The sequence below is a fragment of the Toxorhynchites rutilus genome, chromosome 2 (assembly GCF_029784135.1).
Source record: "Toxorhynchites rutilus septentrionalis strain SRP chromosome 2, ASM2978413v1, whole genome shotgun sequence".
NCBI lineage: Eukaryota > Metazoa > Arthropoda > Insecta > Diptera > Culicidae > Toxorhynchites > Toxorhynchites rutilus.
In genome coordinates, this window is record NC_073745.1 from 230,598,986 (window position 1) to 230,624,344 (window position 25,359).

The 25,359-nt window shown below is 36.5% G+C and overlaps 1 protein-coding gene across 5 annotated transcripts in view; it reads right to left on the reverse strand.

Annotated features, from left to right (window-relative positions):
- Positions 1-25,359, reverse strand: part of LOC129770781 (protein boule) — a 111,595-nt gene that overhangs the window by 30,185 nt on the left and 56,051 nt on the right. Inside the window, exon 2 of one of the 5 annotated variants that reach the window (XM_055773848.1) lies at positions 21,164-21,210. The exons of 3 other annotated variants lie outside the window; for them this stretch is intronic. The gene's annotated coding sequence lies outside the window, so the exon portion shown is untranslated. Of the gene's footprint in view, positions 1-21,100; positions 21,211-25,359 lie in introns of those variants that run through there. One more of the 5 variants, XM_055773847.1, reaches the window with a different exon arrangement.

The following is a 25,359-nucleotide window of genomic DNA, read 5'->3' on the forward strand; positions in this document are numbered from 1 at the left end:
TTCCCAGAGGAACTGGCAGATTATTTTCAGTAACGATTAGATATTTCCACATTTTCCTCGATACTGGAAGCCCACCAGTGGTTTATGCTAACTCGATAACCATCTGTTAATAGCACTTGATTGAAACATATTTGGTCACAGTGTTACATGGATAGAAAACATTAAAATAAACTCTTTCACATGAATGTATTTTTAAATTCCCAGAGGAACTGGCAGATTATTTTCCGGATCTTTCTCGATGCTCAATGGCATCCAAACGGGAAAATTCCGTGCGTGTATGTGTGTGTGTAGCGGCTGCTTCGATGGTCACCTTTTCTTCTCCTGAAGGATCGGCTTCTCTGTGCTCCATCACAGGATCAAATAAACTGCTTGCGTTTCAGGGCAGATCTCGATCCTTCGCCGTCCAGCACCCTCAGCAATGATGTTGTCTTGTCGATGTCCTCACGAAAAATGAATGCATCTCACCACCAGAATATCGCTTAAGTATGCTTTTTGTGCGTGATTGAATCCAGAGAAGGCGTGGTTTACGATGGCAAATTGGAAGGCAAACTAGAGGGGAATGAACTCTCTGAACTCGGAACTTTCGGCGACTGAACAATAATCGATTGCGGGCGCATACAATATTGGATATTGGAAATGTCCTACTGATGGGGAAGAATAATCTTCAGAAGCTATTCTGTTAATTGCGATTGATTGAAAATCACAAAACCAAATGTATTTGGTCACAGTGTTACGTGGATAGAAAACATTAAAATAAACTCTTTCACATGAATGTTATTTTAAATTCCCAGAGGAACTGGCAGATTATTTTCAGTAACGATTAGATATTTCCACATTTTCCTCGATACTGGAAGCCCACCAGTGGTTTATGCTAACTCGATAACCATCCGTTAATAGCACTTGATTGAAACATATTTGGTCACAGTGTTACATGGATAGAAAACATCCAAATAAACTTTTTCACATGAATGTATTTTTAAATTCCCAGAGGAACTGGCAGATTATTTTCCGGATCTTTCTCGATGCTGAATGGCATCCAAACGGAAAGAATTCCGCGCGTGTATATGTGTGTGTGTGTAGCGGCTGCTTCGAGATCTTCCCAGGGAACCGTTTGTGGCATCACTCTCCTACTGATGGATTCCCTTCTGGCCTAAGGTGCACAAACAGGCTCTTGGTGACACCGTTCATCCGTGCTTTCATGATAAACGAAGACTTTCACCACAACAGCGACAACATGCTCCAATCGCTGTTCAATTAGAACTGAGTGGATTTCCGAGCGGCGCTTCACCACAACAGCGACAACATGCTCCAATCGCTGTTCAATTAGAACTGAGTGGATTTCCGAGCGGCGCTCGCTTATATACCGATTGGTGATTTCAAGAGCCTGTTTTGAAAACAATTTTAAGACTATTGAAACAAGTTTTTGGATCAGAAAGTAACAAGTATAGAACGTGTAGACATTTTATCTTTCGAATGAAGTGTTTATCATACAATTTCGTTCAGTTGTTTAGGAGCTATTAACGCTCAAAATCTCGGTCTCCGGCGTAACGCTTTCGTTTTCGAAACTTTGATTTTACACCCCGGTATAGAAATGAAAGACGTAGTCCTACGTCAAAACTTGTTTCAATAGTCTTAAAATTGCTTTCAAAACAGGCTATTGAAATCACCAATCGGTATATAAGCGAGCGCCGCTCGGAAATCCACTCAGTTCTAATTGAACAGCGATTGGAGCATGTTGTCGCTGTTGTGGTGAAGCTCTTCGTTTATCATGAAAGCGCGAATGAACGGTGTCACCTGTTTGTGCACCTTAGGCCAGAAGGGAATCCATCAGGAGGAGAGTGATGCCACAAACGGTTCCCCGGTGGTTATCGAGTTAGTATTAACCACTGGTGGGCTTCCAGTATCGAGGAAAATGTGGAAATATCTAATCGTTACTGAAAATAATCTGCCAGTTCCTCTGGGAATTTAAAAATACATTCATGTGAAAGAGTTTATTTGAATGTTTTCTATCCATGTAACACTGTGACCAAATACATTTGGTTTTGTGATTTTTCAATCAATCGCAATTAACAGGATAGCTTCAGAAGATTATTCTTCCCCATCAGTAGGATATTTCCGTATCCAATATTGTATGCGCCCGCAATCGATTATTGCTCAGTCGCCGAAAGTTCCGAGCTCAGAGAGTTCATTCCCCTCTAGTTTGCCTTCCAAATTGCCATCGTAAACCACACCTTCTCTCGGTTCAATCACACACAAAAAGCATACTTAAGCAATATTCTGGTAGTGAGACACATTCATTTTTCGTGAGGACATTGACAAGACAACATCGTTGCCTAACGTGCTGGAGGAGGTGGACGGCGAAGGATCGACACATACACGCGCAGAATTCTTTCCGTTTGGATGCCATTCAGCATCGAGAAAGTTCCGGAAAGATCTAATCATTGCTGGAAAATGATCTGCCAGTTCCTCTGGGAATTTAAAAATACATTCATGTGAAAGAGTTTATTTTAATGTTTTCTATCCATGTAACACTGTGACCAAATATTTTTCAATCAAGTACTATTAACAGATGGTTATCGAATTAGCATTAACCACTGGTGGGCTTCCAGTATCGAGGAAAATGTAGAAATATCTAATCGTTACTGAGAATAATCTGCCAGTTCATCTGGGAATTTAAAAATACATTCATGTGAAAGAGTTTATTTGAATGTTTTCTATCCATGTAACACTGTGACCAAATACATTTGGTTTTGTGATTTTTCAATCAATCGCAATTAACAGGATAACTTCAGAAGATTATTCCTCCCCATCAGTAGGATATTTCCGTATCCAATATTGTATGCGCCCGCAATCGATTATTGCTCAATCGCCGAAAGTTCCGAGCTCAGAGAGTTCATTCCCCTCTAGTTTGCCTTCCAAATTGCCATCGTAAACCACACCTTCTCTCGATTCAATCACACACAAAAAGCATACTTAAGCGATATTCTGGTGGTGAGACACATTCATTTTCAGGCATTCTTTGTGTGGACACCGACTGGACAACATCGTTGCTGGACGGGCTGGACGGCGAGGGATCGAGTGACACATTCATTTTCAGGCATTCTTTGTGTGGACACCGACTGGACAACATCGTTGCTGGACGGGCTGGACGGCGAGGGATCGAGTGCCTATCTCAAGGCAAGAGGGTGGAGATGGTAGCACTGGAGTAGAGTAGAGTTTTCAAAGGGCCTTTCTCAAGGCTAGAGACGAATGAACTGCAAAAGTTTAAAGTCTCTATAATACAAGACCTTCCTTTTTTGAGACACATTCATTTTTCGTGAGGACATCGACAAGACAACATCGTTGCCTAACGTGCTGGAGGAGGTGGACGGCGAAGGATCGACACATACACGCGCAGAATTCTTTCCGTTTGGATGCCATTCAGCATCGAGAAAGTTCCGGAAAGATCTAATCATTGCTGGAAAATAATCTGCCAGTTCCTCTGGGAATTCAAAAATACATTCATGTGAAAGAGTTTATTTGAATGTTTTCTATCCGTGTAACACTGTGACCAAATATTTTTCAATCAAGTACTATTAACAGGTGGTTATCGAGTTAGTATTAACCACTGGTGGGCTTCCAGTATCGAGTAAAATGTGGAAATATCTAATCGTTGCTGGAAAATAATCTGCCAGTTCCCCTTGGAATTGAAAATTACATTCAAGCGAAAGAGTTTATTTTAATGTTTTCTATCCATAAAATATCCATATAATACATTTGGGTTTGTGATTTGTCAATCAAGTACAGTTAGCAGGTTAGCTTCTGAAGATTATTCTTCAGAACAAGGTTTTTCGTATCCTATATTGGATGCATAAAACCTTGTGCCTCCAACGTAACGCTCTCGTTTTCAAAGTCCCCCAAATATTCATTTATTCATTCATTCAGAATGGATTTAGATTCAACTTCGAACAAATGGTCTCTAAATCAACGATAGTCCTACGTCACCCTTGCGGTTATACCATAGATATAACCCACTTCCTGTTTTTAATATTAAATTTAATTTTCGAGAATGATTTTAAACAATGCATTCAAAATGTGATTTTTCTCAAACGGTTTATTGATTTCCCAATAACTTTGTCAAACATCATATTTCATTCAGACATCTGATTTTTGAATAACAATTTTCTGAAAGAAAGATGAATCATTTTAATTACGCCCGTTTAAAGAATCAGTCGTAATTTAAATTTGTCATATAATTATGATAATTGAAATTTTAGGTAGTTTCCATCATTTGTACCAAGTTTAAAAAAATCGTAGAGGGTAGAGGGTTTGGAATGGAATTGTTCTATACAGGAGTTGTATGAATAAAAGTAATTAGTCATTTTCAATTTGGATGATCTAATGATGCACCACGTTAGATATGGGGTACAGACTAGGCGGGCGTTGCTGATTAATGGTCAGCTGCATCCCAATAGGAAGTATCCCGTGTCGGGCAAACGTACAGAGCATTGGAGACAGCAACATCCCAATTACGAGAACACTTGTAATACTAACCTCGAGCCGACCACGAGTAATCGGTTACATATTACTAACATAGATAATAAGAAAAACTGTCAAAATATTGAACTCCCGGCCCCGTCAGGCTAACGCCACATGAGCCTTGATAAAAATATATATTTTGGAAAAAAAATCTAATGTGTTCTGCTAGTCAAGTCTTCTCATTTGATATCCATATTGATGGGGTTTTGAAAAACAATATATAACGCCAATTTGGATTTGCATTTTCACAAACAACTATGTTCTACTAAACAAGCCATTTCATTTGATACCCATATTGATGAATTGAAAAAAAAAAGTTGCCATTTTGGATTTGCATTTTTCATAAAAAACTGTATCCTACTATTCAAGCCCTTTCATTTGATACCCACACCTTACAGAAAAACATACAAACATACTTACAATAGGTCATGCTAAATAAAACCGTTTAAAAGTATAGCATAAAAACTATATTTTTATGTTTTTTTATTCCTCTACATATCCCATATTTATATTTAAGTGCCTATTCTATCAAACTCCGTTTAAAAATTCTATTCAAATTGAACGAGAAAAGTGTCAATCACATTTGGGTGACGGGGCCTCCCACGAAATGAAAGTGTTAAGGGGGACCCCTGTCTGGAAGGTCGGAAAATAATGAATTTTCACGATTTTTTTTTCTGACGTTAGCTACGCTACGATGAAACCCCAATTGTATCTGCTCCCGTGTGCATTGACCCTGTCGCGATGCAATAATCACCTAATATTTTAATGCTATGATGGACGATTGTTTGGTGGTACAATTTATGCAGCCGCGATCATAAATATAAATAAAAAGGGAGGCAGCGGAAGAGCTAGGGTATGAATAATGGATCTTTGCTGAAGCAAATATTCTGATTTTTTCAGTTGATATCGCTCGTTTTCCGTCATCATAAGGGCTTCGTTGGTGCCTTTGACATTGCATCAATGCATTCAACTGACGCTATGGCGAAGCAGGCGTTATGGTTTTGCGCCACAATAATAATTTGGGGAATATCAAGCTAAACCATAGTGAATGTCATGCTGGAATGTTGTGAGTTATTTGGGTTCGCATGCCAATCGCAAAACTGCCTTCAACAAGGATGACATTTGCGCTAATGTTGATCATAATGAAGCAATGCAACTTTAAAATGATGATGATGGTCCCACCTCATACCCCTACAAAGATTTCAGCAGAACGATTTATCTTTTAGATAATTATGAATTCACGGATATACACGGATATATGGATTATACGGATATACGGATATACATGAAAACCAGTATGCAAAACAAAACGGACTGGTTTTGTTGCAGACATAAATTTGCTATCAATAGAACAATGGGCAATAGGCGAAAACTGAAAAATTGAATTGTCAAGGCTTGTCAAGAAAATTTCCAACCCGGGAAGATCCTTGACTGATCGGGAATTAAACCCGATATCTTAAAGTTTCTACCAGTAACTCACTCTGAGATCTGTCACAGTACAGAAAAAAAACTTGACATAACCATCTGCTAATGCGATAGTTTATGAGTATTCTGAGGGGCTATCCCGAGTTCGATTCCGGTTTCCACTGTAGATCCTAGAAGATTTCATTGTACACCGGTTTCGCCAGTGGTTCAAAATTTAGATTGTCTATGCCTACAGAAACGCACGCGTGGCTCAGACAATTGAAGACTACTCTTCTATGTATTTTATTCAACTTAATTTGAACAACAATAATGTAGAAAAAACATCCATCATCATCAATACGAACATAGGCTAATGCATCTGAAAAAAATACTAAACATATAAACACTTTTGCTAATTTATGACACAGATTTAACATGTATGATACACAATTTTTTGAACTCGCTATTGTTGCTGCTCGTTTAATATTTCTGGGCATCGAATTGAAGAAATTCGCTCCTTTCAACAAGATATATATATATATATATATATATTCATCTATATATACAAAAATGAAATATATATATATATATATATATATATATATATATATATATATATATATGTATATATATATATATATATATATATATATATATATATATATATATATATATATATATATATATATATATATATATATATATATATATATATATATATATATATATATATATATATATATATATATATATATATATATATATATATATATATATATATATATATATATATATATATATATATATATATATATATATATATATATATATATATATATATATATATAATATATATATATATATATATATATATATATATATATATATATATATATATATATATATATATATATATATAATATATATATATATATATATATATATATATATATATATATATATATATATATATATATATATATATATATATATATATATATATATATATATATATATATATATATATATATATATATATATATATATATATATATATATATATATATATATATATATATATATATATATATATATATATAAAATAGATTTCTGTCTGTCTGATTCTTATGGACTCGGAAAGGGGTTTTTGGGGCCGGGGAAGGTTTTCGTGATAGTTTGAGACCTCTCCCACCTCTTAAAGGGGGGGCTTCCATACAAATTAAACACAAATTTCTGCATTACTCGAAAATTATCCAAGCAAACGGCATATGTGGGTTTAAGGGTGCAATAAATGTTTCTATGATGATTAGACTCTACACTCCCCTCTCTAAGGGTGGGCTGCCAAAAAAATGAAACACAAATTTCTGCATTACACGAGAATTAGTATAGCGAATGAAACCAAATTTGGCATGTGGAGATTTTAGGGCGCAATGAATGTTTCTATGAAGGTTAGACTCCCCACCCCTCTCTCTAAGGGGGGACTGCCATACAAATGAAACACAAATTTCTGCATAATTCGAAAACTAATCAAGCAAATGGAGCCACATTTGGCATGTGAAGGTTTTACGGGGCACGAAACGTTTTTATGGTGAATACACTCCTCCCCCCTCTCTAAGGGGGGCTGCCATACAAATAAAACACAAACTTCTGCATAACTCGAGAACTAATCAAGCACAATTTCGGATTTGAGTGGTTTTTGGGTATGAGAAATGTTTCTATAATGGTATGACACCCCTCCCTCCTCTGGAATGGAGAGGGGGTCCCATAAAAATATTACACATATTTCAACCAAAAATATTCCAACCAAACATGACAATTGAAAACTGTCGGAAAACTCTGAAGGAAAAAGGGAAAATTCGGAAAATTAATTTTACGGGGCACGAAACGTTTTTATGGTGAATACACTCCTCCCCCCTCTCTAAGGGGGGCTGCCATACAAATAAAACACAAACTTCTGCATAACTCGAGAACTAATCAAGCACAATTTCGGATTTGAGTGGTTTTTGGGTATGAGAAATGTTTCTATAATGGTATGACACCCCTCCCTCCTCTGGAATGGAGAGGGGGTCCCATAAAAATATTACACATATTTCAACCAAAAATATTCCAACCAAACATGACAATTGAAAACTGTCGGAAAACTCTGAAGGAAAAAGGGAAAATTCGGAAAATTAAATTCCCGTATGTTCTACAATTGTGCTCCCTTGGCCGAGTGGTTAGCGTCACAACTAACATGCCGGGTGTTCGGGTTCGATTCCCGTTCTGGTCGGGGGAATTTTTCGTCAAAGAAATTTCCTCCGACTTGCACTGTGATCACGCGTATTCTAGAGCTTGCCACTCAGAATGCATTCAAGGCGTGTTACTTGGCATAGAAATGTCATCTAAGTACTAATAAAAATGACGCAAGTAATACTACGTTGAGACGGCGAAGTTCCTCTAGGAACGTTAGTGCCATTGAAGAAGAAGAAGATGTTCTACAATTACATAGTGGCAAGTGCTGTTAGTCCATTTGATGTTTGCGCTAGCGAAATTGATCTTTGTTCGAAACTGGAAATGGATTTTAATAAAATGGAGCCGATCTGGCGTGGAGGTAACATCCATACTTCTCACGCTCAAGATCACGAGTTCAATTCTCACTCCCGACATTCTTCCAAAATGGAAGGTAAAAGTGACGAACCAGCCAGAAGCGTTGAAAGTCACTATAATACAGAAAAAAAAAATGGATTTTAATGTGATGAAACGCACTCCTATATCTTCTTCTATCGATACCAAAAAAAAGGATCGCCGAATGTGTTGATAAGAGCAGAACGCGAGGAAGGAATTGTCCGATTTAGGGCTGTCTTCATTCTATCATATTTTCTGTATCAAACATTTATTCCATGTAACGGAGAAACATGTTATTTGCAAGTGATTGAAAAATCTTGAACTAGAGTTGTGTCTGAAAATAATCTGATATTATAATGATGTGTTTTGTTAGATATACAGTTCTGTGATTGGACTCATGAACTTGCTCATAGTAAGAAAATGGGGATGTTTGAAGGTATTGATAACAAAATACAAATTTTGGGCGGGACGAAGTTTGCCGGGTCAGCTAGTGTTACATAAAATATGTTTATTTATACTAGAGTGCCAATGAAAATGGCCATCTCGAATTTTCAAACGGGACTTTCTTAAAAATGTTGATTCCTACGAAAAACTACGCTATGCAAAATTTAAGCTCAATGTTTAGATTTAGTTTAGTTCCCAGCGTGACTGATTATCAACAACTCTTTTTATCAGTCTCCGAAATTGATAATCGTTTCGGCGGTTTATTACAAAAATACAATAACAAATTTTAATTTTATGCATACATATCGTTATATCGATATATAGAAATCGAAAAAAAAAATTTTGCCGCTATAGCGAAACATTTTAGGCCGTAAATCGAAAACGTGCCTTAATTGAAGAGGGTCGATATAGCGAAATGCCGTATAAAGAGCGACCGTATAGTGAGCTATGGGTGTAATTACGAAAATTAAATCCATATTTTCTGCAAGTTCGAAACTTTTTGATACAAGGCTAGCTTATTGTCTTCAATTTGATATGTCGATCATCGATCATCTGAATCGGTTCGGTTCAGTGGTTCGAAAGATATGAAAAAAGTCATTTTTGGAAAAAATAAAAAAAGAGATTTTTCGGACCACCCCAAAATGGAAATGGGTATCCTAATAAAAAAAAATACGGGTCTAATGTTTTGCGATAAAGAACAAAATTACTACTTTTGACGAAAATCTGGAGCCACTATATCGGTTTGGCGTGGAATGGGGGTATATTAGGGTGCCAATGAAAATGGTCATCTCGGATTTCTAAAAGTTATCCCATAAAAAATGTTCACCACCTCGAAAAAACACCCTATGCCGAATTTCAGTTCAATCGGACTTAAGGGAGAGTGGCGCAAAGCGGTCAAAGCACGAGTTTTTTGAAAATTTAAAAATCACCCAAGGGGGGAATTAAAGGAAATCGGAGTTTTCGAAAAAAAAAAATTTGATGCCAAACGTCTTCAAATTGCATAAAACGTCGAGATTTACAGTTATCTCGAATTTTTTTTGTCAAAAAATATGTTTTTAGGTACTTGATCGTTTTTCCGCCTGAAAAATGAATTTTTGACAATTTTTTTTGAGATAACTGTAAATCTCGACGTGTCATCCAATTTTAAGATTTTTTTAAAAACCCCGATTTCCGGTGAATGTCTAAGTTCGTTGGTTTGAGTTCACGATGGGTAGACAATAAACCGTCCATTGATGGGGTAGCTTCTATTTTGCATCAGAAATGTTTTCGTTTCTCTTTAAAAAATTCGTTCCTAGGGGAGTAGAAATGTGGATTGAAGTCAGTTGAATGAAGAGGCAGATTTGTATTCATTAGTCGTGTCAGTTTAAATAACCACTGACTGGACTAGTTCACCAGTCATCCTCAACGCTAGTCAACGCTAGTCAATTCATTTTCTAGTCAAGTCACTTTTTGTTGTGGGCGACTGCCGAAGCAGTTTTGGTCGAAGCGAAGCTACTGAGAGTAGAGTCGGTCTTCATTTTTCACCTTTTAAGATTTCTGACCCTGGTTTTGGGTGCCAATAAAAATAATTATCTCGATTTTTCATTCGGAACTTGCTACGAAATGTTGATTTGAACGATAATATACCCTATGCAAAATATTAGCTCATTCGGACTTCATTCACTGGTCACAAACGTTAAAATTTGAGTTTTTTTGAAAAATGAAAAATCACCGAAAATCGAGGTTCAATCGGACTTAAGGGAGAGTGGCGCAAAGCGGTCAAAGCACGAGTTTTTTGAAAATTTAAAAATCACCCAAGGGGGGAGATAAAGGAAATCGGAGTTTTCGAAAAAAAAAATTGATGCCAAACGTCTTCAAATTGCATAAAACGTCGAGATTTACAGTTATCTCGAATTTTTTTGTCAAAAAATATGTTTTTTTGGAACGTTTTTCCGCCTGAAAAATGGATTTTTGACAATTTTTTTTAGATAACTGTAAATCTCGACGTGTCATCCAATTTTAAGATTTTTGTTTAAAACCCCGATTTCCGGTGATTTTATGGTTTTCAAAAAACTCAAATTTTAACGTCTGCGACACCAGTAAATGAAATCCGAATGAGCTAATATTTTGCATAGGGTATACAGCGCGGACTCGATTATATACAGTTTCTGATTTCTTTTCACTATATGAAGGGCTTAGACTGCAAGGGGTGTAAGTGACTTGCTCGATTTCTCTCCATCAACTTTTTCTTTAGTGAATAATAACTCAACTGCAAAAACGTTCCAATTTAAGTTTGCTATAGTATCCGATAGATGTGGTTCTGACCTATCTTCCACATTGTCAAATACAGCTGGGAATGTATTTGCAGCTAAGTTATGACCAAAAGAGAGAGTCGATGTAGAGAATTCGATCAAATCACATATACCCCTTTCATTCTAAGCCCCTCATATATAATCGAATCCTGTATATAATCGAATCCTGTATATAATCGAATCAAAAAAAATATTTTTTTATTCGTCGTCTTAAAGTCAAAAAATACCTTTCTCATATGAAAAAAAAATCATCCAGATTCTCTCAGAGGGTGACAGACGATCATATTTGATGGAAAAAATCCTTCTACGCATATGTTCGAATTTCAACAATGACAGAGTTATAGAACTTTTTTTTTGTTTCGGACTCTGTTGCCTCGAACTGGCTCTACAATATAAAGTACGCTACGGAAGACGATTCTGTTGCTTTCATTTGAAAAATGAGAAAATTTGATACAGGATATAGTAGTGGAACATCTAAATTAATGGATTTTAATAACATTTTGGAAGTTAGTAATTGTTAATGTAGTATTATTAATGTCATCCTGATTTTTTTATTAAACTGGATTGTTTCTATCAATCAAATGGAAGCTCTCTAACCGCTCTACAATTTGTTCTTTGACACCCAACTTCTATCTATCTTAATTTGGCTGCAATATCGATATAATTAATTCTTGGTGAAAATTCAAGCAAAATCTACAAAAAAAACACGATTTTCACCACACTGTATATGAATTAGTCACTTAAATTACACCTTAACGTTGAAAGGTTACATTTCTTCTTGAAATAAGTCATATTTGAAACATAAAAAAAATATTTTTTTTCAAACTGTATAGGGTAAATGATCTTGGTTTGTCCAATTTGGGGTGTTTTTACGCAACTAGTAAATGCAAATCAATTTTTCTTCATGAAAATCACACATAATCGATACGAGTTTGGGTTTGTTGAAAAGCCCCAAGTCTCTAGTTGCTAATACTACTATAAGGTGTTGAAATTATTCAAATTTTTATGTTTTTTAACGATTTTCCTTAAAGAAGAATTATGATCATGGTTTGACCACCTCTGATCATGGGTTGCCCAAAAAAATGATCATGGTTTGTCCGGTTTTAGAAATCTCCATTTTTGAATGAAAACATTCGAATTCACAATTAGATGTTGCATTTATCATTGCTTGAGTTTACTGTCATTATATTGATTCATTCATAATTTAGGCTTTCTTCAGAATATTGCCTTTTCTTGGGCATTTTAGAAGTGTTCACCTCAACACAATCAACACAGAAAAACCATACTTCTGCTATGCGCGAAGCACACCATAAACAAACATAAACAAACTGCAGCGCGCCAAGCGGTTGCCATAGAAATCATGTGGACAAAACAACATTATTGAATTGGACAACTCATGATCAGAATTGAGTTCATCAAAATGCGTTAATTTAATGGTTTAGCTATGTAAATCCGATACAAATGGTGAGCAAGCATGATGTTTACAATATTTATAAGTGTTGTAATCCAGAAAAGGTCTGAATACGTGCCAAATAATCATCTGGTGATCGATTAAAAGTTAGCTCGAATGAGGGGCGCATTGACACAAATAGAAGGTGTATTTTATAATCCTTTAAAACATGTGATTTCGTAAAAATATACTATCAAACTACTATAAATCATGTAAAAGGCAATTTCATTTATATGTTTCGAAACATTCGAAGGCCTTCTTTGACACAGGAGCGCTGAATTAGAGCATTCAAAAAAGTCCAAATCGAGTCCAAAATTGTATATAATCGAATCACATATAATCGATGCTGTATATAATCGAGTCCGACCTGTATTATCGTGCAAATCAACATTTCGTAGCAAGCTCCGAATGAAAAATCGAGATAACTATTTTTATTGGCACCCAAAACCATACTTTTGGTTTCGTATTCCGAAAAAAAGTTAGTCCCAGTGTCGATTTTTGACAAAATTTTTTTTGAGATGATACTAGATCTCGACGTTTCATGCCATTTTAAGACGTTTGGCATCAAAATTTTTTTTTCGGAAACCCAGATTTCCTTTGGGTGATTTTTCGATTTTAAAAAAAACTCAAACTTTGACCGCTTTGCGCCACTCTCCCCTAAGTCCGATTGAGCTGAAATTTGGCATAGGGTGTTTTTTCGAGGTGGTGAACATTTTGTATAGGATAACTTTTAGAAATTTTAGGGTCGATTTTTTCCGATACATTCATTGGCACTCTAATATATAATATATATTCACATAAGTGCCAATATTCGTAAATACTGTTTCCTAAACCTGAATTCATCCTGTGGTTCTGCGACGAACAGCACCATATAACATCAATGGACAAAATGATCAATTCTAATTCAAAAATCCAGATTCATCCAAACTTTCAGAACTTTTATTCCTGTTGAGAACCAAATGTTCCGATCCGGAGCACACAAACCCGGGTGCTTCACATGAGTTTTCTTTTAACGATCCTACCGGTCAAAATGTCCTAGACCGTTCCGGAAAACATGACACAAATATTGTGTATACAAACCCCGCTGCTCCGAAAACCCCTTCCGTAACGTATCCCCCGGCTACATATAGTGCGAAAATCGATTCCCAGAGTTCTACTCTCTATAAATGGTACGGTTTGCCTCCTCTGCTGCTGGGACGCTGCTGACATAGTGGATTTTTTATCACCCTATCCCACATACGACGACCGGGCCGTAAGTCGAGCAATGAGAAAACATTCATGAATCTGTCCTCCTGCCTCACGTCTGTACCCTGGACCGGGGATGATGATGGTGGTTTGGTGGTGGGTATATATTTGCTCGCAAACTTCAGCTCATTAAAGCAAACACGTGCGGCAGCAGCAGCAGCGTAGAATCTGGCGGGGCTGAAAATGATTCTACTATGTGTGGATTCCACCCCAGATGGGAATGGGAATGGGGCTACGCTAGAATGTTGTGAAGAAGCAGGAATGGACACACAAAACCGTGGCAACATACGCTGCTGCTGCTGTTCTTCCGTTGGTTGGGTTTAATGTGTGGGAAAATCGGACGATGCGGGTGGGTATGGGATTCACTTGAATCTTTGTGTCCAGCGGCGGATTTTCCCCAATTTCACAATTGTGATATGTTGATCACGTCATTGTTATGGCTGTTATTTATTTGTTGGTGCGCCAATATCGAAGCACAATATGCTTCGTTGATACAAGATTGGACAACCCCCTTCTGGAGGCAACGGAACGGAAACGGTAAGACCGTATATATGGCGCGTTATTGAATTATTCGTTTTCATTATTTTCATCTGCAAACGAACGATATATCAGAGTATTTTCCATTTGCGGGAGCACCCATTAGTCGTATATTTTTACATAACATAGCACCGAGAAGAACTCCTTCTCTCTTCCTAAATTATAGTTTTTTCATGACAGGGTAAGATTTCCCGGAAAACTTGTGGAAATACATCCATGGCCTTGGGCACCCGATGTCTCGCTATAATTTAAATTATGCATCATCCCCTCGTTGAAAGCTCCCTGGTCCCCCCAATCAACAGAGATGAATTCCTCCCGATAATAAATAATTCATAAAATCAATTGGCAATGTTGAAGTTCGAATACATTTATGATGGAGTCCAGCGAAACGATAAAACGCCCGGCACGGGTTCGCGCAAAAAGTTCAATATATATGCATGCTGTGGTTTAATTTAAATGCAAACTTTTTTTTTCGTGAAAAATGCATGACTAGCTGATTGGGTCGCATCGGACGAATCAATTGAACACAATCGATCGCAATGCTTTTTTGGCATTGATTAATTGTGCTACACAAAAGGAAATCCATCACTGGGAAAGGAAGCATCCTTCAATTGCATCCATGGAAACTATGTATCGAACCGAACAATTATGTGAATGAGTAGGCAAACACTAATGTTACCCCCAATGCTTTTGCGTCTATTTGTGTTACGATCCTAGGAAAGAATCAAAATGTTTTCATTCTCGCAACGCCAGCCATCCATTTAGGGGAAACATTTGGAAATGGAAATATCCTTTACAAAAAACTAGAGTTGTGAAAGCAAAATGACTAATCCGCAAAATTAACGCTCGTTGCCCATATCTAGACCGCGGAGTAACTCGGCTTTGAATAAATCGATCTTGACACAAGCCTCCTGTGTATTGTGGCACGTGTAGACTCCGAGACACAAGTGTACACATATGGTTCCGCCATCATGACATTTGTACGGATTATAACTTGTTGGCACGACATCATTATTTTAATAACTAAACGAGTTAAGCAACAGTAAATAATAAAGTTTCTAGTACTTTACGCTTACATTTTGTTGCGTATATTTTGTGCACAGGTGTGCCATATATTAAAAATCTTAATCGCATACACACGTGATTTAAATTAATCACGGCACAAACCAGAACGCTCTGTTCTGCTGCTTCGTGCTCCGCATTCCACCCATTCACATTACATCGGAAAATTATTACATCATTCGACGTGGAAAAAGAGGGGAAATGCCGCCAACCGAGCATCGAGCACCCCTCTCTCCGGGACTGGAGAAAACAATACGTCAACGATAGAGAAGCAGCAGCAACAGAAAGGAATCCACACGCCCCCGCTCTCTATCTCTCTTTTTCGTCGTCATTCATCTTCGTCATGTACCCCGCGCTTATTATGATCAAGCGCGTCTGACTCTGCTGTGAGTGGAAATCACTTGCTCCTTCAATTCAGCTTCTTAACACTGGAAAAGGACCCGAGGCGGCGATAAAATGACACATTAAAATCCGAAACAATCATCATCATCACCATCAGAGAGTGACAAAGAAGGACCAGGAGAGAGAGAGTGAAGGAGAGACAAAGAAGAATGTTCCAAGTCTATTCATGATACGATTTCCGAAACATTGAAACAAATTCCGCTGAAAAGGTTTGTTCCGGTAGAGGATGTACCATGGGAAGGGGAAATATTTCTTTTGAAAAAGGAAAACTAAACAAACATGTGGAGCAGAAAGGGGAGAGATTTTCCAGTTTTCTTTATGTGGGGCGCGATAGGAAATATGTTCTCCACACGATCTGCCCAGGTTGCCAAAATTAGATGGTTTGAAAACTGAGGTTTTAACAGGTGTGCGAGTTGAAATTGTCCGATTCATATCTAAGATGTTGCAGGGTTGTATACATTCCTTCGTTTTGACATATTTGTCATTTTTTTTTACTTGACACTAGCTGATCCGGCAAACTTCGTCCCGCCAAGAATGGATTTTGACGCTGTTATGTCATTACCTTTGTCTGGGTCCCTTCACATTGCTCAATTCCGGATAATGCTGACTCATTAGCAAAGGTAGGTGCAATTGAAGGCGATACTTATCAGCGTCAAATCGCCTTCAATGAATTTTATTCTTTAGTCCGCAAAAATACTATAGTTAACAGGCAACGCAAATGGAACGAAGATGAATTGGGCCGGTGGCTCCACTCGATTATCCCTAAGGTTAGCCTCAAACCATGGTTCAAAAGTCTGGACTTGAGTCGGGACTTTATTCGCACCTTCTCCCGACTCATGTCCAATCACTGTTCGTTAGATGCGCTACTCTTTCGTATTAATCTTGCCGACAACAATCTTTGTGTTTGTGGCCAAGGTTACCACGACATCGAGCACGTTGTTTGGTCGTGCGAGCTGTATCTTATCGCCAGATCGAATTTAGTAGTCACCCTTCGGGCCCGAGGAAGGCAGCCCATGGTGCCGGTGAGAGACGTGTTGGCTCGGTTAGACCTTGATTACATGTCCCAAATATATGTATTCCTTAAAGCTATCGATCTTCGTGTGTGATTGTCCTTATACCCTTAGTTTTTCCTTTTCCTTTTCCTTTGTGAGAGATCGGATCCCTTCTTAAGAATAAGATGAAATGTAAATACATATTAGATATAAGATAGGTTTAAGAATTGAGTGTGATTGAGAGTGTGAGTGTGATCATTGTCAACATATCCCCTTCTTTTCCTGAAGAAAATATGTCACCTTCTAAACTCGAGTCGACCGCGAGTAATCGGTTTCCTATATTATTAACATTAGAATTAAGGAAAAATGTATATATACTAGTAACAATACAGTAAGGAGTTCGGCTCCTTTAAACCTATGTAACTGAGCCTGTAAAAATAAACGATTTAAATAAAAAAAATAAAAAGAATGGATTTTTTGTTATGAATAGAACTAACATTCATGGATAACAGAAGGGAACCCCTAGAACCCATAGAACTTCCACATGCCGAATTTGGTTCCATTTGTTCGATTAATTCTTGATTTATGCAGAAATTTTAGTTTTATTTGTATGGCAGCCCCTTCCCCCTTCGAGAGGGGAAGGAATGTCGAACCACCATATAAACATTTATTGCCTTTCTAGAGCCTCCATATGATAAATTTGATTCCATTTGCTTGATTAGTTCTCGAGTTATGCAATGACGTTTCGGACGAAAGACGATGCTTTGTGTGGGCAAGGTATGGTGTACCATGAGATACTGAAGCCGGATGAACTGGTGAATTCAAATCGCCACCGACAAAAGATAAATTTGAACTTTGCATTAATGGAAAAAAGACCGAAATGGGCGATCTTTATAAAAAGATCGATCTTGACGAATCGATTTTCTAAACGGCATAGGGATCGATCCACTGCTTTAAGCGGTACCAAAGAATCGATCTTTATTGAATCGATCTTCGAAAAACAAAAAGTTTTTTTCTAATTCATCTACTCATTCTGTATGAGTATCATCTTTTCTTGGAACTTTCAATAAATATTGTTTTTTTTTATTATTTTAAATATTTGTTTTATTTTTTAGCATGAGGACCGCGAAAAAATGAAGTTAAAAAACAGCATCTTCCAGTGCATTCATTCTGTACCATCATGGAATCATTTATTTGAATAAATAAGTTGAAAAAGCATTATTAGAAATTCAACAACTGGTATTCTATGAAATCATACACATTCAGCAATTTTATTTCAAAGAATAAACCATGCTTTGATTTTTTTTACATTAGGATTATGTTCCTTCAGAGGAAAGATATTTCTCCTTCTAGAGCAGTGGTCTGAGTCAATGGTTGCAGTAGTTACAAGATGGTTACTAGATGTCAATTAAATCGTAGGAGAATCAGACTCACTTCGCTAGTAAGCCAAATGTCAAATGCAAAGCGATTCAACTTTGACATTATGTAAAAATGAGTGGGTTATATCTATGATATAACCGCAAGATTGACGTGGAACTACCTTAGCTTAGCAATCATTCGTTTGTATTGATTAAATTCTTGATTGAATGAAACAGTTTCCAAATTCAATTGAGTTCAATATATTTGCTCTGTGAGTGAAAAAAATGAACAAATGCCGTGTAAAGTCAATTCATTTATTGTGATTGATTGATCTTCGTTACAAGTAAATTTAATGACGGACCTTTTACGTTTGGTATGATGACTAGAACAAAATATATGTACGGAAGAATTATCAAACGTTTGATGAACCAGCCTAAGGCTGAAAATCTTTCCAATAAAGACAAAAAAAATTATCAAACGATTATTTTATTTTACATTTCCCTCTGAAGTTTACATCCCAAAAGTGTACATACTTCTCGAATCTCGAATTTGCTTGAAACTGGGAAGTTCATTCGCTTCTAGTGTCTGCACGATTTTCCCAGGTTCCTAAGTTTTGAAGATCATGTTAAGACAGACATATTCCACTCTGCACAAAGGCAAGCGAGGACAAAAGTACTCGCAGTTTGCATTTATTTGCAGAGCCGATTTCCCCAGAAACCTCGGTTTTGAATTCTGTGTTAGGGAAACACATTTCAATCGGAACAAAAATACCCCCGATTTGTATGAATTCGCAATGCCGATTTTCCCACGCTCCATGGATTTGAAGTCTGTGTTAGGGAAACACATTCCAGTCGGAACAAAAATACCCTCGACTGGCATGAATTTGAAATACCGATTTCTCCAGGCACCTTGGTTTAGAAATCTCTATTAGGGAACACATTTCGGTGGGAACAAAAGCTCCCCCTACTTTCGTGTGTTCTTCTTCTTCTTTTTGGCTTTAAGAGGGTTTAAACTTTTCAATTCACTCGCCTCTAGGCTCTTTCGTGTGTTTGCAATGCCGATTTCGCTGCTTGGTTTTAAAGTCTGTGTTAGGGAACATTTTTCGATGAGAACAAAAGTCCCCCTACTTTCATGTATTTGCAATGCCGATTTCCCCAAGGCTGTTTGGTTTTGATGGCTGTGTTAGGGAAACCGTAAATCGGGCCAATCAAAACGATGCAGTTAGGGCGTTTAGATAACGCCTAATATTTTACAGTTATTCAATTGTTTATCTAATGAAAAACAACATTTTGTTAGTTGCGATAGATGCGTAGAAATATTCCCTATCAAGTGATGCAAACATCTCTCCTATCCAGTACGAAATGTTCGAGCTATAAGCATTCGAAATCTTTCATTTTTTCCTGCATGTTCTGTGTTTAGGTTTTCATTTTACCCTCCATATATTCCGGTTAGACGTAGTCCCACGTCAGAATTTGTCAGGCGAACGTTGGTGAGGTTTAAAATCGATGTGTACTGAAAAATACATTTTTTCCTAGATCGGAAAAACCGAAAGAAAGAAAGATTGATTTTTGCGATTTTGCGACTACAAAGAATCGATTCAAAAAATCGAAAACCGAAATGGAAAAAATCTTCTAAATATCGATCCAAATTCGCCCAATACTAGCCTGAAGACACGGTAAATGAATATTACAGCATGACAACGAACCGACACACATCATTGAAGCCGTGAAAGGACGCAATCAAAACTGGGAAACGTTATCGCACTGACCGTATTCTTCAGACCTGACCCCGTCAGATTATCAACTCTAAGCTTCAAAGGGAAATGCACTTGTAGAGCTTGATGTTGAAAGATGGGTCGGCGAATTACGAAATTTTTTTCCAAAAAATTTTTAGCGTTTTTTTTGTGAAAAATTGAACAATTTCCTACATTTCATCCTTTGACAAGAATTTTGTAGGTATCATAGTTTTAAAGTTATAAATTTTTGTAAAAAATTAAGAACAAAATTGGCCTTTTCCGAAAAGAAGTTTAATTTTTTTCGAATATTTCAAGTATGCAAAGTTGCTTAAATGACCCATGTCTTTACACCCACAACATTTTACTACTATCTGAGATCGTGCTGCCAACTCCGAAGACGAGTTGGCATGAAATCCGTCTATACTGTTTTTCTACCTAATTGGCCAAATATTTTACAAAAAAGTGTTTTTCAATGTTTTTTTACTGAAATTAAAACAGACCGATAAGTACAAAATTTTTTTCGATGCGGGTAATATGGACAGTTTTGTAATATATGAAGCGTAGAGGTTTATCGATTGCGAGAGAAATAATTTTATTCAACCAAGGTTTGAACTCATCACGAATGTCCGTTAAATGATGAAGTGATATCTTGCTTTTCAGCAGTATAAACGGACAGGCCCTCAACTATTTTGCTTTTGGTTCCAGTCAGCTTCTAAACAGTCCACATTTGGCGATTTGATATCCGTTTATAGACGCAGGGCAATCCTTAGAAATAGATTCAACAGACTTTTCACAGTCTATCCCACTCCTACTGCACTTCTCCACTTGTCCGCTTTAGATCAGTATTTTTTGCCATAAGTTGGCTTAAATATTATAGAATAACATGTAGAAGGTGTTCTCATTCACAGAAATCTGAATTTCAAAATGTAACTATACAAATCAACCACCTGTCCATATTACTCCCACTGTCCGTATTACCCGCGGTTCCCCTATTGGAAAGTTATCGACAATTTTCCTGAGAGATGTGTAGAAATGTATAGAATGAAACGGGGATTACATCGAATAAAAATATTTTGAGGCACTCCTGAAAGTTAGGCGTATTCTTCATCGTTACATTTACCCGGATGTTGTTCACCAAAATTTCATTGAACCGGTTGTAACATATACCTGAAAGAAAGAGAAATAAAAAATTGGATTATCATTTTTGCCACAAACATTAATTTAATAAAACAGAACAACAAACTTTTATGTTATTTTATTTGTATACTATTGTGTATACTATTGTGTAATGTTATCGCGTTTTTAGCCACCACAAATTCAATGCTCAAGGTGGTCGATAGTCAGATGGTGTCAAATAATAAATAAATAAAACAAACATCCGATGTAAAAAAAAAATTGAAATAAATAAATTTGCCTGTAATATCACTTCTGTTTTGTATTTATAGAAATTAGTGCGTTTCTTTCATTTCCATTTCCTTGCTGCTTTTTGACCTGTTCATGGCATGTCAGCCATGTATTGTAACTAATGAGTAAAATAGTACCCGGAACTCAGTCCTAAAAATTTGATTTTCTGCCAAAAATATTTTTTTCCAGTTAACACCAGATCTCCACGTTTTATGCATTTTTAAGTCATTTGGCATCGAAAAAGAATCGATTTTCCAAATTTCCTTTTTTCCCTCTTGGAAGATTTTCGAGGATAAAAAAATCGAAACTTTGAGTGCTTCGAAGAACCCCTAAATCATGTCCGATTGAACTGAAATTTTTCACAGATCATTTTTTTGGGCCAATAAACTAAATGTACGTGGTCGGTTCTTTAAATTCAAAAATTATTTTTTTCCATACCTTCATTGCCTCTTGACCTGTGCAAAATTCCAGCTGAGTCGGACATGATTTAGGGGTTCTTCAAAGCACTCAAAGTTTCGATTTTTTGGCCACAGGCTAAGTCTCAAAACGTCGATTTTCGGCCAAATTTTTTTTTTCGAGATAACACCAGATCTCGACGTTTCATGCATTTTTTAAGTCATTTGACATCGAAAATAATTTTTTGATTTCCCAAACTTCCTGTACTCCCCCCTTGTAAGATTTTCGAGGATCAAAAAATCAAAATTTTGAGCGCTTTGAGGCACTCCTAAATCATGTCCGATCGAGCTGAAACTTTGCACAGGTTATTTTTTTGGAACGATAAACAAAATGTACATGGTCGGTTTTTGAAATTTGACATGACCATTTTCACTGCCACCCTAATATACAGTAACGAAAGACCACAAGCTGGAAGAAATGTCATGGAGCGCTCAAATCATGCGTAAAATTTTTTGTTAAAATTTGTAAAAAACAAATTTAGTGTATTTTTTTAGACATTAAGTAAGCAAAAAATGTTTAAATGACCAATGTCTTTAAACCCACAAAGTTTTACTGCAATACGAGATAGAGCTACCAATGGACAGTCGAGTTGGCATGAAATTCGTCAAATATATTATAGATATAAGAATAGATTTAACCTATTTGCTGCCAAGCCTAAATTATATGAAGTCATTCCCATTGCCATTTATATTTTGAGTATTATTGTTTACCAAAACCCTGTTTACACCCAACAAGGGAAAAACCAGTGTTATTTCTTGATCATTGTCTATAAGAAATAGAGTATGATTTTTGTTAAAAAAATTATTTGTAGTATTTAAAAAAAAAATTGCACATTTATATTTATGTTTATGGCCACAAAAAATTCGCCAGTTCAAAAGCCTGATTGTTATAATTTAGTTAAAGTAGGACGAGTATACTCGTTCTTGGCAGCGAATGGGTTGAGAATTGAATGTGATCATCAACATTGTTACAATTCCCTTTCCTTTCCAAGAAAGAACAAGAAATTGCACAATTTTTTTAAAAGGAGTCAATGCGAAATTGAGAAGAAGGGTAAGATTCCTAGGAGTGTTTATATACGACATCCATATACAGTAAATTTGAATTAAATAATTTTTAATTCACAATTATTCACAATTCTTAAAAAACTAAAATGCCAGCGCCAACAATAAGGAAAGTACGGTAGGGCTTATAATGCGAACATTGAACATTACTAACAGGTTCATTGGCAATAAGACAGGGTTTCTGTCTGTTTGTATATATTTTAAATTTTTTTCATTGATAAAATTGTATTACTTAACTTACTTAACGATTTTTGTGTCGGTTCCCACTCCCAAAGATATTTATTGTATAGAAATAAAATTGTCAGAAATACGACTAGAAATTAGTCTCACGTCGTAAAACATTTGTAAACAAATCGTGTTCATCTTTGTTTCATCATTTTGTAACTGTCAGTCTCAGCGATTAAAAAAACTTATCGCACAAAAAATTCGCATAAAAGAACCGCACAAAAACAGGTTTTATTGTATTGTGTTCGCACCTTTAGTCTTTTGTTGCATTATCCGCGATGTTCGTTACCCACAGTAACCTTGATGAAATGAAACATTCAATCGAATAGCTGTGAGCGTAAATTCGCATGCGAGATGAAACCCGATGATAATAGAGGAAGCCCATTCGAGCAGTTTGCGGCTACTCAAAACCCCAAGGCCGTATCGTACATCATTGACCCTTTTCAAAGAATCGGAACCGTAAGTCCTGATCCTGATTGAAATATAATCTTCATCAAAGTTGTTCAGAAATTAATTAACTATTTGGAAAAAAGTCACAAGTTACCTTTTTAAATACGCCGTTAAAAATGTTACTCAAAAATAGCCAGACTCATCAAAATGATGATATGAATGCTTAGAAATTTATGAAATTTTAATATTTTGCGAAATTGAACCAAAAAAACCAATGACACCTAAGTTTAATATATAATTCTTAAACAGAAATTTCCATAAGGAAGGTTCTATCGAAAATGATTTACTCAAACCTCGTATTTTTTTCCGAAAACGTTTTTTTTAATTCGCCTTTAAAAGTGCACCGTCCTGAATCACGTAGGACTACGTCTTTCAGTAAGGAAGCCAATCAGAAAACGATTTTATGAAATAAAGATAAAGTTAACAACTACTTTCGCTACGGATGAATTGTGATCATATGCACACCAATGGAATCAAACGGTTTGCGTAAACGGTTTCAATAAACGAAAATTAGAAGCATTCCAATGTGCCCATTCATTTTTGTGCTTACCTACCCGTACTGTTAATAAGGTTTTACTTATTTATCGGTGAGTTACAATATTCATATGTGTTCATTCTACGAGTAATGTGGAGAAAGAGGGAATATTGCAATGCAATAACCAATTCGCGATTGCAAATCACAGTGTCTATCCAGGTAGGGAACAAGCAACATTCTTTTCTAATGCTGAGAGGTATTACAGAGGTTTTGCACGAAAAGTGGAAGAATAAAAGAACAAATGAAAAGATTTTGAAAGATTTTGTTCGATAAGAGCACCGGGTCATGCAGTCTGGTGACAGGCACACATTATTGTTTTTATGCGTTGTCAGAGGTAGATTGATGTGGTTAGGAATTGTGCAATAATGGTGCTGGGGGTACGAAAATATGTGATCTGTGATCGAATGTGTCACTTGCGAAAAAGACTTCCACGAGAACGTTCACTATGAATATTGCATTGCTATAAAGAAATAAATTGCGATATATTATCAGCTTGTGTATTTCTCTCGCGAGGGCAAAAATTATCCATCGAGCAACGAGCTGTGTTCTTCAGAAGAAAACTGAAGAATAAAGTTTCCGAGCCGAATCGAACCGAATATGAAAATCCAGGAATCAATAAATAGTCTCAGATTCAACATACGGTGTTAACAGATCGCTGTCTAGAGTAAAACCATAAATTGAAGAAAAAGAGGGATTGTTGAATTATAGAGGTTTTAGGCTTTTGCGCCCCTATTTTTCAATAAGGCCAATTTAGAAAACCTCACCCAAACTGTCTGTCTTGATAAAGTCCATTTTGGGCGCCTTCGTAACCGCTACCGACTGATTACTAGCCTGATGACTGTCGAAACGTAATTGCTGCTAAAAATGGAAGATTGCTAAGAATGCTTCCACTGAGCGGCGCGAGCAATCGGCACAGCACCAATATTCCCAAATTAACTCTCAGCTTTAACACATGGTGTTGGCTGATCGCTGTCCAGAGTGAAACTAATAAAGTAACACCAAAGAGCAGAACTATTTATATCTCTTGCTCGGTGCAACAGGATATCGAAGAAGGAAACCGTACCATGTAAACCGAATTGCATACAACAATGGTACTTGTTGCATTGTGGGAGAATGTGACTTGCAAGTAAAATCAGAGAAACCTATTTATTTTATTCGTAATATTGTTTACTTGTTTCACTTTTC